Raw genomic sequence first — 14,485 nt, forward strand, 5'->3', positions numbered from 1 at the left:
AAATAGACATAATTAAATTATGCATTATGAAAATGTTTTGATAATTTTAAAAAGTGTTTGCATGTTTAACAAAATATTAAAGTAATTTTAGAAAGGTTCATATATTTATAAGTTCCCATATAACTTTAAATTTATCCATTTTTATAAAATATTGATGTACTATATAAAAGTGTTCTTGCTTTAAGGAAACTTTATATTGTTTTAAAAAGTTTACATAGTATATAAAAGTTTTTGTGTTTTCTAAAAAAAATACGAGCCTAGTGCTCCCTCAGATTTTAGATCCTCACATAAATACTATTTGAATTGTATGTTTTTAATAACTAGGCGATGTGTACGTGCAATGCACGTTAATTTAGAAGTATATTAAGTGCATGCGGATATTAAGTAGGATATCATTTATGTATTATTATGTGATTAGCATTATTTTGGCTTGAAATTAACTGCACGCTAAAAGTGTTGAGCGCTCGACATTGAAGCAGTCTAGGTCGTTGGATTGACATGATTTGATGACCGAGATTAATTGAATTTGCCCCTTTGGATCTTTTTATATTAGTGTAGATTCATATATATTATAAAGTGTATTAATGTGTTTTAATATAACACATGAACTCTTTTTAAAATGACATGACCACTTTTAAATTCCTTTTAAGTTATATTTTATTATACAACCATAAAGAGTAATTATCTATACCAATATAAAAAGACCAAAAGGGGCAGATTCAATTAATCTCGGTTATCAAATCATGTCAATCCAACGACCTAGATTGCTTCAATGTTGAGCGCTCAACACATTTATTATGTAATTAATTTCATGTCAAATATAATGCTAATCACATAATAATATGCAAATAATATCCTACTTAATATCCGCATGCACTTAATATACTTCCAAATTAACGTGCAATTCACGTACACATTGACTAGTACTTTAGAAACATGAGACCTCGTTGGTTGGTGTGATATCTGTTGCCGTTCCATAACCTTTGGTCGTAGATTCGAATCAGACTCTGACACTACTTTTGCTAGAATAAAATCCTCTAATTTATGTTGTTTCGCATAATGTTTTAAAAAATCCAGGGTATTTTCATTAAAATAAACAAGCCACATTCCCTTGTCCCCGCTGTCGAGCCGCTGACAGCGGGTCCCATGTCATGTTGGCGTGCCAGTAGGGTAACGCAGCAGAAAATCAAAAAAAGAAAAATCTGACCTACGCACCAGCGTAGGACCAGATTGTATATAAGGTTTGATCTGATCATTACCAACTCGTAGCGCAATGAAAGTAGAGTTGGCCTAGATCGTTAGTGCAGATCCCCACAGTTAGGATTTTAGTGTTAGGAATAAGCTACTCAGTTGGTGAGCATAGCAGGGGTGGCGTGACGATCGGATGTAGGCCAGCTGGGTAGGATGCGTGAGTGCGCGTCATGGGCGTGCGCCTGGCCTTGTGAATCGTGCGTGTGGGACAGCGGAGCACGGCGTCGTGTGAGCGCCTACGCGTATGACATTCCCTCCTGTGTATTCGTTCCCTCAGGGTGTGCAGTTCGTGCTGCGGGGAAAAAATGTTGTTCGGCGGCGTGCGTTTGGTCGCCAAAAACTCTCTATGTCGCAGGCTAAGGCATAGCCTAGTGGTGGGGAGGGGCTGATGCCTTTCCATCATCCAGGTTCAAGGCATGTTACTTGCAATTTGAGTTTGTTGTACCAATTATACTGTAGGGAGTTCCCTTAAAATCTTTCTATAAAAAAAAACTCTATGTCTATCGTTACATTTAATGTTATAATAGTATAATATATATATTTCTTTTGAGCAATCAATGTGAAAATATTCAATTTAGTAAGATTTTTCATATTCATAACCATAAAAGGATCTGATTCTACCAAAATAATAAGTTCAGGATCAACAAAGAATTCATAGTCATTATCATAAAAAAATAGGAGAAGTTGCAAACCTAGGATCATGTTTCATCATTTTATTCATAGCTTTTTCTTTAAGTATAGCAATAAAACCTCACATGCCTTTATTAGTATCATAAGCCATAAACTCTCTAGTAAAGTCCTCATCAAAAGTATAACCTTCGGGAACATCTTCTAATATTTTACTTCTAACAGGAGTACTTGGTGTAGCAGTTGATTCATAATTTTCAGATTCTTTAGCTTTAGCAATATGAGCATCTAGCAATTCACCAAGCGGCACAATTTTCAAGCAGAGTAGAAGCATTACCGCCAGTATCATCATGGCAGAAGAAATGGCTATTATTTGCGACATATCAAATTGTGTAGCAGGTGATGGCGTCACAAGTTGACTCAAAACAATAAGTGAATCAAGCGTAGAGCTAGTTGAAAGTTCCTTACCACCCTTCTTCTTAGAGGGCATGATCTTGGTCTTAGAGTCTCTGAGATTACTCATAGTGACTATAAATTGCAGCAGATAATTACTACCAAGTGAACTTCATAAATAGAGCAATGCTCTCCGACAACGGCGCCAGAAAATAGTCTTGATGACCCGCAAGTATAGGGGATCATAATAGTCTTCGAGAGTAGTATCTCATTTATTGATTCAACACAAGGGGAGACAAACAATATTTACAAGTCTTAGTAATTGAGTTGTCAATTCAACCACACTTGAGAATCACTTCCTTGCAGCAATTTATTAGTAGCACGGTAATATGAATGCAATAGTAACTTGAGCAAAGGCAGTAGTATTAGAGTATAGGCATGGATTAGCGATGCATATTTAGATGAGATTCAATATGTAAATGTCACAACCTAGAGCAATACACAATAACTTTAATTCATCAATCATATGTAATCATGTATTCCATATGTAGTCATACATACTTGCGATAAGAATTTGCATCACATGTTTTGTCCTACCTCCCATGGAAGCAGGGTTCTAATGGAAACTAAGAGTAATTAAGGTGCTTCTTTTAATAGAGAACCAAAACAAAGCATTAACACATGCTAAATACATGAACTCCTCAAGTTAAAGCCCCCCCCCCCCCGGTCTATATCTCAATTCATGCTCACCTTGGGGGTCTAAGGTTTGAAATGATAACAGGTGCATACAACTTGTAGGTAAGGGCATCTCCAACGGCAACCCGCAAAAAATCCTCCCGCATCCATCCGCCAACAGGGGGGCTAGTCCGCGGACATGGATGCGGGAGGTCGACATCCAACGCTAGCCGCATACATTTCAAACTTTTTTTCAACAAACCACATGAAATTCATGCAAACGCGGCCGGATTTCATACAAACATGATGGATTTCATACAAACCGGATGAGAACGATTACATTTTGGACATATTTCAACTAAAAAACTAAAACTATGTGCATGTACGGTCGCACGGAGCTCCACTCTCATGACACGGATAGACTACACTAGTCTATAGCCGGCCACGGCTTGTCTCCCCCATGTCCGACAACCCGGAATAACCAGACTGTCGGGAGCGCCGAAGGCATGTTCTTCCCCTGTATCTTCCCTATGTCCGGCTGCGTTGCTCATCGGAGCGGCAAAGAGGGTGCTTCAGCCAGAGTGGGAGGGTGCTTCCGTGGGGATCAGGCAGGTGCCCAGGATGGTCTGAGATAAAGGAGAATCGTCCGGGTATCCGGCGGTGGCCTTCCTGGGACCCAAGCGGCGGGGCCTCTCGTGTTCTATTTCTCCTCGATGATGGCGGCGGGTGCGGATATGCTGGCCCATCTCGCCCATGTCTGCGAAGCATCCTTCTTTCTCTGCGTGCATGGTGCAGCTACGCGCGCGTCGACGATGGATGGCGTGGTCGCAGGCACTGGATGCGGCGATACCCGTGCCGCCATGCCGGTGTGAAGCAACTCGCCACTCCTCATCGAGTTGGCCTGGAGCAGCGAGTTGCTGAACCATGCAGAGGCTTGGGCGGCAACTTGCTCCATCGGGTCAGGCGTGGGAGGTGGAGCAGTGAGCTGCCTCGCTCATATCCGGCGGGCTCGGCTGGCCACCCAATTGGCTTGTATGCCGGAGAACTGCTCTTTGGAAGCCATTGGAGGTGTGGAGAAAATGGTGAAGGAGGAGATGGGAGCGGCTGAGGGTGCGATTCTTGCCTGGCATCGGCCGACGTCGCGTTTAATGCCCGCTCGCTCATGAGCAGACGTGTATCCGGAGTAGGTTTCTTTGGTTTCCACGCGGGTTTTAATGAAGGTGTATGAATGCAGCGAGGAGGCCTGTTCAGCCGGTTGTGCGGCGGGTGGCGCCCTCGGCCGGCGCGCCGCTTCAATGGCGGAGGCAGCGAGAGGTCGCGTCCGCCCTGAGCCACCTTCGACAGCGCGCTCTATAGCGGCATGAAGCCGGGCAGCTGGCGCCGGGCGGGAGCACGCGCGGGAGGGAAGCGGGTTTTTTTGGTGGGCCAAGTCGGTCAGAAACGGGCTTGGGATCGAAGAAATCGCATCTGGACCGCCCCACGGACCGATATAGGTCGGCGTTGGATGGCTTTCGTGGTCCGGACAGCGTAGTCCAGACGGTTGCGGGAGGTTTACGGGTTCGCCTTGGAGATGCCCTAAGATCAACATCATGAAAGCATATATGTTCAAATCTGAAATCATGGCACCCGGGCCCTAGTGACAAGCATTAATCATAGCAAAGTCGTAACAAAATTAATCTCAAAACATAGTGGATACTAGGGATCAAGCCCTAACAAATTGACACGATTACATAAGAAATATTATCCATCTTCATCTACCTCCAGTATGCTTATAAGGAGATCACTCACCCATGATTATGAGCATCATAAAATTATTGATGGAGAAGGATTGGTGATGACGACAATGATGAATCCCCCTCTCTGAAGCCACAAACGAGCTCTAGATTAGGTCCCTCAATAAAGAACATGAGGTAGCGACAGCTCCGTATCAAACATTAACAATACCCAGCTACTTACGACTGCTCATAGCAATTTGAGACCCTGCAATCTAGAATTAATTCTACCTTTCCATGCACACGCAACCGAATGTTGCAGTGATATCCCAGCCCACCATAATTAAGTTCTAGACTTGACATTGGTGCTCGCATTTTCCTGAAATTATTTCAGGTCTTCCAGTGATGTGTGTTCAGTGAGAGGAGACGTTCCCGTCGACTATTGAGGTGTTTACGACGACTTCGCCAACTTCAAAATGATGTGGTGTCTATGACGACTTCGCCAATCTCAAGATGATGTGCTAGCTCAGTCCTTCGAAGGTGCTCATAAAAGTTTGATGTGCGTAGGCGCGTTTATAAGGATGAGTGTATGCGTATATGTATAAGTCTGCCTCAGCATTGTGTTAAAAAAATTGTTGTGTACTATAACGACACCAAAGGGCGATTTGTGACATTAATTTGGCGTGTCCTGTCGGTGGAATTTGGATTTGCCTTCTAACGTGCATCGTCTCCAACCTTTCACCGTTTCACCAGAGGGTGACATGAATGGCATATAGGCCGATGCGGTATCGGTCTGGTCCCATGAATCACGACTCAAGGAGATGATTATTCTTCAGTTGATATTGATAGTGGTCCTATCAATATCTTCTCATCCTTTTGTATTTGTATAAGAATCTTTTTTATATAGCCGTGCGCTTCATTAAAGGCATGTACAATGATGACATATGAATTGGAAATGGTCGTTTGTTATGGTGTGTGCAAAGATCCGTAAGGGCCTTTTGGCCTTTTTTGGGGGGAGGATAGTTGTTGTTTATGTCCCGATGTCTCTCATAGTTTTTTGAGTTTAGAGCTATTCATGGACATTTTATGTTAGGGCATGGCCAATGCACAACCACATGATAATGCCCCGTGTGGCATGTAAGATTGGATGCCAGGAAAAGTATGTTTAGACAAGGAAGCCGGATCCTCTATAAGAGACGGGTACTTTGAGAGAAAAAATGTGGTTCGATGTAAAGAACTGAAAAGATTGAAGTGAAGAGTAGAGATGCATATATATTAAAGTTTTTATTTTCTATTTGTTGACAAGGCTCACTAGTAGTAGCTTGCGTTGGACGGCATCTATATTCATATGTCATCATTGTACATGCCCTTAATGAAACGCACGACTATATAGAAAAGATTCTTATACAGATACAAAAGGATGAGAAGATATTGATAGGACCACTATCAATATCAACTGAAGAATAATCATCCTTGAGTCGTGATTCACGTCATGCATATGGAACGCCAAAAGCTTTGTGAACCGTAGACCAGCCAGCCGCTAATGGCAAGTGGCAAGGCACATATCATTGTGGCATGTCTGTCCGTGATTTGTCCCCGCCGTGTGTTCCCACCTTAAGATTCAGTACTCCCCGTCGTCTTCGACGAGGGTAACCATCAGATCTGCCGCCCATGGTCCACAAACCATGCCCCAGGGCTGCCATCTTGACCCACACACGAGGTCCGTTTTTGTCCGTTTGGATCGGCTGCCCCCTCGGCGTCCGCCTTTTTTAAGATTTGGGTCGGAAGTGTGCCCAACGGTCGCGACCTATTTCATGTCCGCACGCGAATTTTAAAAAAGGAACGTGGCCATAGATCATGCCAGCGGCCATGTCGTCGCCCGAAGTTCCGGTACCATTGCCAGCGCCGGCATACAATGCCAGCTTCAGAAAAAACACCACACAGTTCAGCTGACGTACTTGTCAGCGGCCGGCACACATGCCAACACACAAAAAGGGGCGGGAGTTCAACCACGCCATCACGGTCGTGGTCATGCCAGCACGCTTGCCGGCATACAAAAAGGATGGCGCTCGCCGCCTTAGGTCACTAGCCGTCGAACTTGCATCTTCTCGAACCACGGCCTCTTCCTTGGCGACACGGTGTTGAGATCCACCTTCATGATGTTCACCCCCGTCATCATGCTAGCGAGAGCCACTTCTTTCGCCTTGGTCTTGGCATTGGCGGCCTCGATCTCTAGCATCTTGGCTTGCTTCACCACCTTCATCTCAAGCATCCCCGTTTGCTCCTCCACCTCCATCTCAAGCCTCCTCCTTTGGATCTCCATGAAGGCGTCCATTTATTCTTCCTTGTCGGCACTTCTCCTCCCTTGAGTCCTTCTTGGTCATCATGTTCTCGACGATTGCGATCAAGGCGTTCGATGCCGCATCCCGCTTGTCCTCCTTCTTGGAGGTGGTCTTCCCCCGCGGTCGTGACTTTTCGCAGGCGTTGATGGCCTCCTGTTGCGCGGCGGCGATGGCGGCTACCGCGCGATGTCTTCCTCCCTAGCATCTGCCACGTGCCTCCGGCCCTTTCTCTTCGCCGACTCCCTTGCCCGCTCCTCGGGCGTCAGCTTCTTCTTCGGCTTGGGTGCGGCGGTGGTCTTGCGGGGGGCGTGAGGCTTACCTTTGCCGGAGGGGGCGGTCGTGATGCCTGACGAGGCGAGGTAGACAAGGCCGGCGGCGGCATCGAGGTCGTCGTCCATGGCGAGCGGCAGGAGCGCGCGGGGGTGGGAGTGTTTTGGGGAAAGTGGAGGGAAATGGTGGAGGTTGCCACCGACTGGCGGGCCAGGGGGAGTAGTTGGCGTGCGTCGCACGCGTCTGCCTCGTGTTCGCGCCGACGTAAATGAGGCTAAAAAATGGGCCGGGAATGGGTCGGCAGGCGGACGAAAAGCGGACGCGCGTCCGTTTGTGTCGGCGTGTTGTGCCGATTTTTCTGTGCGCCGCGAATCAAACGAACGCGCGCGGACAAAATGGGCGCCGCGTTGGAGTTGCTCTTAATGCCCAAATCGGATTTTTCTTACCACTGATTTATAAATAGCTGAACAATAGCAAAATTGTATGTTAATTGCAGTGCGAGGCTGCCTCCACTTTGTTTCTTTTACTTGTATATATAATAAAATATAAATCCAGGTCTACCCGAACGCGGGCTCCAATGAAGCAAAGCGTTCATGAAAGTGACGACACCAAAAGGGCAATTCATGACTCTTTGGGTCCCCTGGCAATTGGTGCTACTTGGATATCCTTCTACGTACGTGTGTGTCTCCAATTTTCTAGCAAAGCTATGAATGGAGGACGTTTCCGTATAGGCAGATGCAGCGCTGGTCCCATTGGGAGCGTGAATCACGACTCACTCAACGAAATGCTTATAATAATTGAGAAAACGCACAAAAATCGCCAGCTTTACCAATCGTCTCCGGTGTTCTACTAGGAGTAGATTCGATGCATGGCTTTTTGCGTAGAGGCAGACGCGGTGCTGGTCCCGTGGCTGGTGCGAATGACGGCTCAACTAGATTGGCTGAAGCTATGCATGCCCACACAAAATACTCAACTGAGAAAGACAATGCACCACAATTTGTATTTCTATTTTTATTTTGTTGACGAAAAGCAACGGCAAATGCTGAAATGCACCACAATTGCGAGATTAAACCATGTCGCCCATGTGTTAGGCTCACTTTTGGCAACTGTCTTTCCTGAATGGTATTTTAAATTTATTTTTGGCAAACAAACATTCCCTTCTCGTGTTAATTAAGCTCAAGGTACATAATAGGGGCATGATTAACATCCCCTAAGAACAGAAGCAACCCTGACTAAAAGTAAACCTACAATACTTGTGATTTCCTAATCCCCATCCCCGCGTCGCCCTCCTCTGGCGACACGAGGGGAAACCCTAGTCGCACTGCCAGGAGCTCCTCCTACCCCCTCCCCCACCGCACCGCCTCCAGAAGGTTGACTTATTGGCCTTCCATGCAACAAACATCTCGGGTACACAATATGCTAGTGGAGGCTTCACGGCGTTGACGAATATATATTGAGGGTGTTTGCCGGCCTCTCAGCTATAGGAATCCCCGAAGGGGTGTATACATAGTTGGCGGTCATACTAGCTTATGGTTTGGTTCTCCTCCTGGTTATAACAAACCTCAAGGGGTCAAAATATACTGTCACTTATTCGCAAAAGCCGAAGGAAAGTAATAGCTGTCAGAAAATAAATATTAGACAAGGAACCGTCAGCTATATATGCCATTGAGTTTCTATGAGCTAGCTGGTGACCAACACATGGCTGGCGGCTCATCGTCAGCTAACTACCATGGTCATAGGCATTATCCGACAGTATTGTCGGTTATTAGTGTAATGGCCGGCCAAGCATAACCGACGGTGTACCATCTATCATAAGTAAATCTAATGGTGAACTTAAATATCCGACGGTAATTTGACCCTTGGTTATATTGTGAAATCTAGTAGTGCTGGCTCCGGCGAGGTGCTAGCTCGGCCTCCCCATGGCCGGCGCTCATTGCTGCCTATCCTCACGTTGTCCCCACCTTTGGCCTCATGCAAGCAGAGATTTACTGACGCTAGGAAAAATTTCAGGTACCCGAAATTTAGCAAAACCGACTCAAATTAGCTTATCTTTTTCAAATAAGGGTCGAAACATAATCAGTGATGGAGCAAACACGCGAACATTATTGGAAAGAGAAGAGATGGAGCAAACATTGCCCACCGCCCACTGCAGCTGAGGAGGAAATCGACCTGGGCATAGAGACCACGGACAGGAACATGCGACTTCTCCACCTTTCCAGCCGTGAGACAAATTCCACCTTGCAGTTGTGACACAAATAATCGAGGACAGATAGTTCAGACTTCTAAGGTTGCACGGCTGCCGGATATAATTTCCTCCGCGATATATCATGCTTTTTTTTCAAGTACGCACAAGCATGTGTATCATCGCATTAAAGAAGGAGCAGCAAAGAAGCTGGAGGCAAGGCCTTTCGACCATTACAACACTAATCACAAGAATTAGACGCCACACCCACCCTACCTACTATGATACATGCTACCTAGTCCAACCTCATGCCAATGGTGATGAGGCAAGCGACATCGCAACAAGTCGCGTCACAACCAACGTGGAGACCTCTACAACAAGGCCAAAATCCAAAGCCAACACAAACCAACGTACCGCCACCCATTTGCGTCAAGGAGTCGGCAAGTGAACAGCAGAGCATGAGCGAACCTAGGGAAGGTGTCATCAAGAGAGCATCCCGATGGCGTACATTGCGCTGAGGAGGCCCGCGCCCAGAGCAATGGCCGACCATGACTCAAGCCACACCATCGGGACTTCTTGAGCAACAAGATGGCGCCTTCAAGAAGGGAACGACGCTATGACGCCGCCACCGCCTGGTCCGGAGGCCGGACCAAAGGTTTCTACTAAGCTCACAACGCCTCCAAAGAGGGAACGGTGTCAGTGGGTGTCGCCTTTGTCAGCCTCTTCGTAGCATGGATTTCTCCTGACCCATATCATGGAACCCAGCACCCACCGGAGTTGCTCGAGCAGGTCCACCACCGCAATAGGAAAAGTAGCAGTTCGCATCACATTAGCCTCCGTCACCAACCCGGTCAGACCCGCCCAGATCGGATCGAGCCCACACCACCTCCACCTCGCCGGAGGACGACAACAACATACCAGGTAGGCCCGAGCAGAGCCAAAGCTATACATGCTGGACCTAGTGGCACCCACGCCCTACTGTCCATGCCGACCCACTTCCACCTCTGCCACAACCACCCCGCTGCATCACCGACAGGACCCAGGACAGGCCGCTCGGGACAAGGCAAGGTGTCACCAACGCGTCACCGGAGCAGGGCAAGCCACGCACCGCACCACAGCCAGGGGCTACGCGCCTGGACCTGACGCCAGATCCAGCAGCCCAAATCAGTCCGACTCCACGCCGCCGCGCGGCCACCACCCAACACCAGCCCAACCGCCAAGAAGGGCGCCTCCCAGTGAGCCGCACGAGCCTCCCGGCGTCGGACCGTCGCACCACCGCGCACCACCGAAACCACCAGCCGCCACAAGATTCGCCCTAGGCCACCGGGATAACCAAAAGAAAAGGGAACACCCCGCCGCCACCCTCCCAGGGCATGCACGGCTTCGCCGACGCCCCCTCCAGTGCCGGTGCAACGGGAAAGGGGGTTGGAATAGTCCTGGCGGCGCGGATAGGGTTTTCTCCCGTTTCGCCGGAGGAGGTCATCGAGGAGAAAGTAACATTGACTGATTTTAGTGTCGTGTTGATACAAGGACGTGTAGAAACATTGTGGTAGGAGAGATGAGAGAGAACAGGGCATGAGAACCCTAGAGATCAGGGCAAATTGAGGGTAAATGGATAGTCCCGTGGAGAAGAAACAACGGCAAGATAATAGCCACAAGAAAACAAACTGGTCGATAAACCTTTTATTTTTCGAGCAGGCTTGAGTGAAGGGAGTTTTCCACGTGAGTTAATCTCGGTCGTTATAAACCTTGGTCCCATAAGATAGATGGCTCATATTTTGTAATTAACGTAGGAATTTTTTAAGAGTCTCTAATTAGTATAGGTACTCGTCGTCAACATGTGTAGTTCGCACTACCTAGTGCATTTAATGCCTATTATGCATGTATATTAAAATATACAAATATGGGAAAGATATCTCATGATACCATGATACCATGTTTAAAAACTTAAATTTTGATGTTTCAAAAAATTTCGAAAAGAACATGATACCAACAGTGACCACTCGTCGGCACAATTGATATATCTCACCTTTTTTTAGGGATAACAACATTCCACTTTATTCAACTTGAATGTTCATGGGTATCATTACAAGATCGTGTGGAACGGCAAACCAAATATGTTGGCCTACTGCTAGGGATAAAATTGTTCTAGCTAAACTATGAGCTTGAAAATTGCTCTTCCTACTTTCAAAACAAAATTTACTGGAAATAAACTCACTCCTCCATGCACTAATCTCTCTGACTATGGCATCATTGCTTCCTCCTGTTGCATCCCCAATATCTCACATGTTGTGAGCCGGATGGATCACTCGCTTACATCTATATGATGACTGGGCTGGCCCAACAAGCGGTTTTCCAATCCCTCTACAGTTGAGTGGGGCTAGTTTTAGGAACCCAACATCAGGGTTTTTTTTCTTTTGCTTTTTTCTATTTTGTATCGGACATTCTAGTTTGCTTTTGATTTTTCATTTCCTCCTTTTTCTTGTTCATTTTTATTTTCACTTTTTGTTGTTATATTTCTACTTTCCAGTCCTGATTATTTTTACATATTTTTACCATTTCTTCCTTCTTCCTCCATTTTTTCTTTATTCATGAAATTTTCTAATATGTCCAGTTTTAGTGTACGAAATAAAATATGTCCTGAATATGTTTTTTTTCTAAAATTGTACAAACAAAATGTTAATTATTCATGGCCATTTAATAAGTGTTGTGCGCAATTTTTAAAAATGGTACAGATTATTTTTAACTGCCAGGACCATATTTTTCTGTTTTTATAAACCTTATTTTAAAATGTCATGAACCATTTTTTAACCGTGGTAACATTTTTCTTAAATGGTATGAGCATTTGTTTTGAATGTCATGAACAATTTCGTAATTTAAGAAAAATGCTACAACATTTTAATACAAATGTGCGAATAGATAAGGCAAATAAATAAAAACCTAGATCAAGATGGAAAAATTAATAAATAAAACATTTGTATGTGCGCTGTGGGTGTTGGTTGGTCCAGAGACGACCACTAGGCGAGAGGGAACTTGGGGCCCCCTGTTTATTATTTCCTTTTTTACTTTTGTTTTTCGTATTTTTTTTCCAATAATTCGTGATATCAGAATGTTCATAATTTCAAAAAGCTGCTCACAGTTTAAGAGAATGTTCACAAGTTTGTAAAAAATGTTAACTAAATTCCAAATTGTTAAAGAATTTAAAAACTGTACATGATTTAAAAAAAACTGTTTGTGATTTAAAAAAGTTCACGATTTAATAGAAATGTTCATCAACTTTAAAAACATATACGGTTTTGAAATATTCTTCATGAATCTAAAAAATGTTCATTTTATAAAAAAATGTTCACGTTTTCAAAATAATGTATATGTGATTCGAAAAATGTCCACTACTTAAGAGAATGTGTGTGAATTTGTAAAAAATGTATGTGAATTTAAAACTGTTCCGATCTTCAAAAAATGTTGATGTATTTGCGAAACATTCATAATCTCAAACAATGTTCTAGATTTCAAAAGATGTTCAGGAATCTGAAAGATGTTCGCAAATTGAACAAGAACAGAAAAAAATGTAAAAAAAGAATAATAAAATTAAAACATAAAACATAAAAATAATAGAAAAAGGAACAGGAAAAGAAGGAAAAAACGCAATTGGGGCGACCCATACGAACAACAAGCGTGTGAGGAGGGTACACCTATTAAAAATGAAGAAAATAAATGATCTTTTATTAAAAAAAGTTACTCAAGCATTTGAAAAAATGATGAACACATATTTGAAAAAAATTAATCAAGGAAATGGGAAATGTTAAATGTGTATAGAAAAAAAATATTGACCATGTATTAAAAATAATATTTTATTTTTAAAATGTTAATCAAGCATTTAAAAAAATTATATATTACATGGTTACAATGTATTCAAAATATGTTAGGGCTGTATTTGAAAAATGTTAATGAAGGATTTGAAAATGTGAAAAAAATGTGTATAGAAGAAATTTTAACGATGTATTCAAAAACTTGTTAAACATGTATTAGTAAAATGTGTTAGATATGTATACCTAAAAGGTGTAGAGAAAAACAGTGAAAACTGAAGAGAAAACAAAACAAGATTGAACGAATAAAGAAACAAATGAATCTGAAGAAAAATGAAGACAAAAATAAAGAACAACAAAGACAACCAATGGAAACAAATGAAAACAAAACAAAGAAAAAAAAATGAAGAACCAATGCAAAAGAATGGAAACAGAGAAAATCAATAAAGAAACAAAGAAAACCAATGAATAATGAGAAAGAAATTAAAAACTGAAAAAAATGAAGAAAAGAAAAGAAAAAACAGTGAAAACGGAGAAAGGAACAAAGAAAACCGATGAAAAAAAGAAATAGGAAAAATAAAATAATAGTAAAAACATACAAAGAAACAGGAAAAAATCCGTGAAAAGGTAAAGGAAGAACAACAAAAGGGGGGTGGACGATTAGTGAAAAATCAAGCTCCTTTCCATCAAAATATTTGGGGCAACAAGGTTTCCACAAACACTGTAGTGTCCCAGTGGCTAGCAGCCATACTGCGTATGGAGGTGACCTGGGTTTGATCCCTGGTTCTCCCTCTATTTCTATGTTTCTTTAGACAATCCTTTATTTTTACGTATTTCTCTGTTCTGAGCAAGAGCTACTGGGCTGGCCTGTTACAGCGTGCGCTTCAGGCGAGAGCTTGCTCAATCTCGCGTAAAGCGCGATATGGCTCTCGCTAGCGCCTCGCAACATGCTGCGAACGCGCTGATTGGCGCAAGCCTTTGGTGGGAGCCGATGAAGAAATTCCATGGCCCAGAGTCGTCATTTCGTGAATGAGCCGAGATGAATTTGGAGCTATGCCATGTGGGTCATGAACAAACGTACTACGAGCAGTAGTGGTGTTCATAGTTTTTATATAGATTAAATTAATCAAAATACTGCTAATATATACAACCATCATGTGTCTCCAACCAAAGTTAATTGCACAGAAGTACCATAATTCGGGCATCACATGCAGATTGGTACCACGA

The sequence above is a fragment of the Triticum dicoccoides genome, chromosome 6B, assembly GCF_002162155.2.
Source record: "Triticum dicoccoides isolate Atlit2015 ecotype Zavitan chromosome 6B, WEW_v2.0, whole genome shotgun sequence".
In the NCBI taxonomy this organism is placed as follows: domain Eukaryota; kingdom Viridiplantae; phylum Streptophyta; class Magnoliopsida; order Poales; family Poaceae; genus Triticum; species Triticum dicoccoides.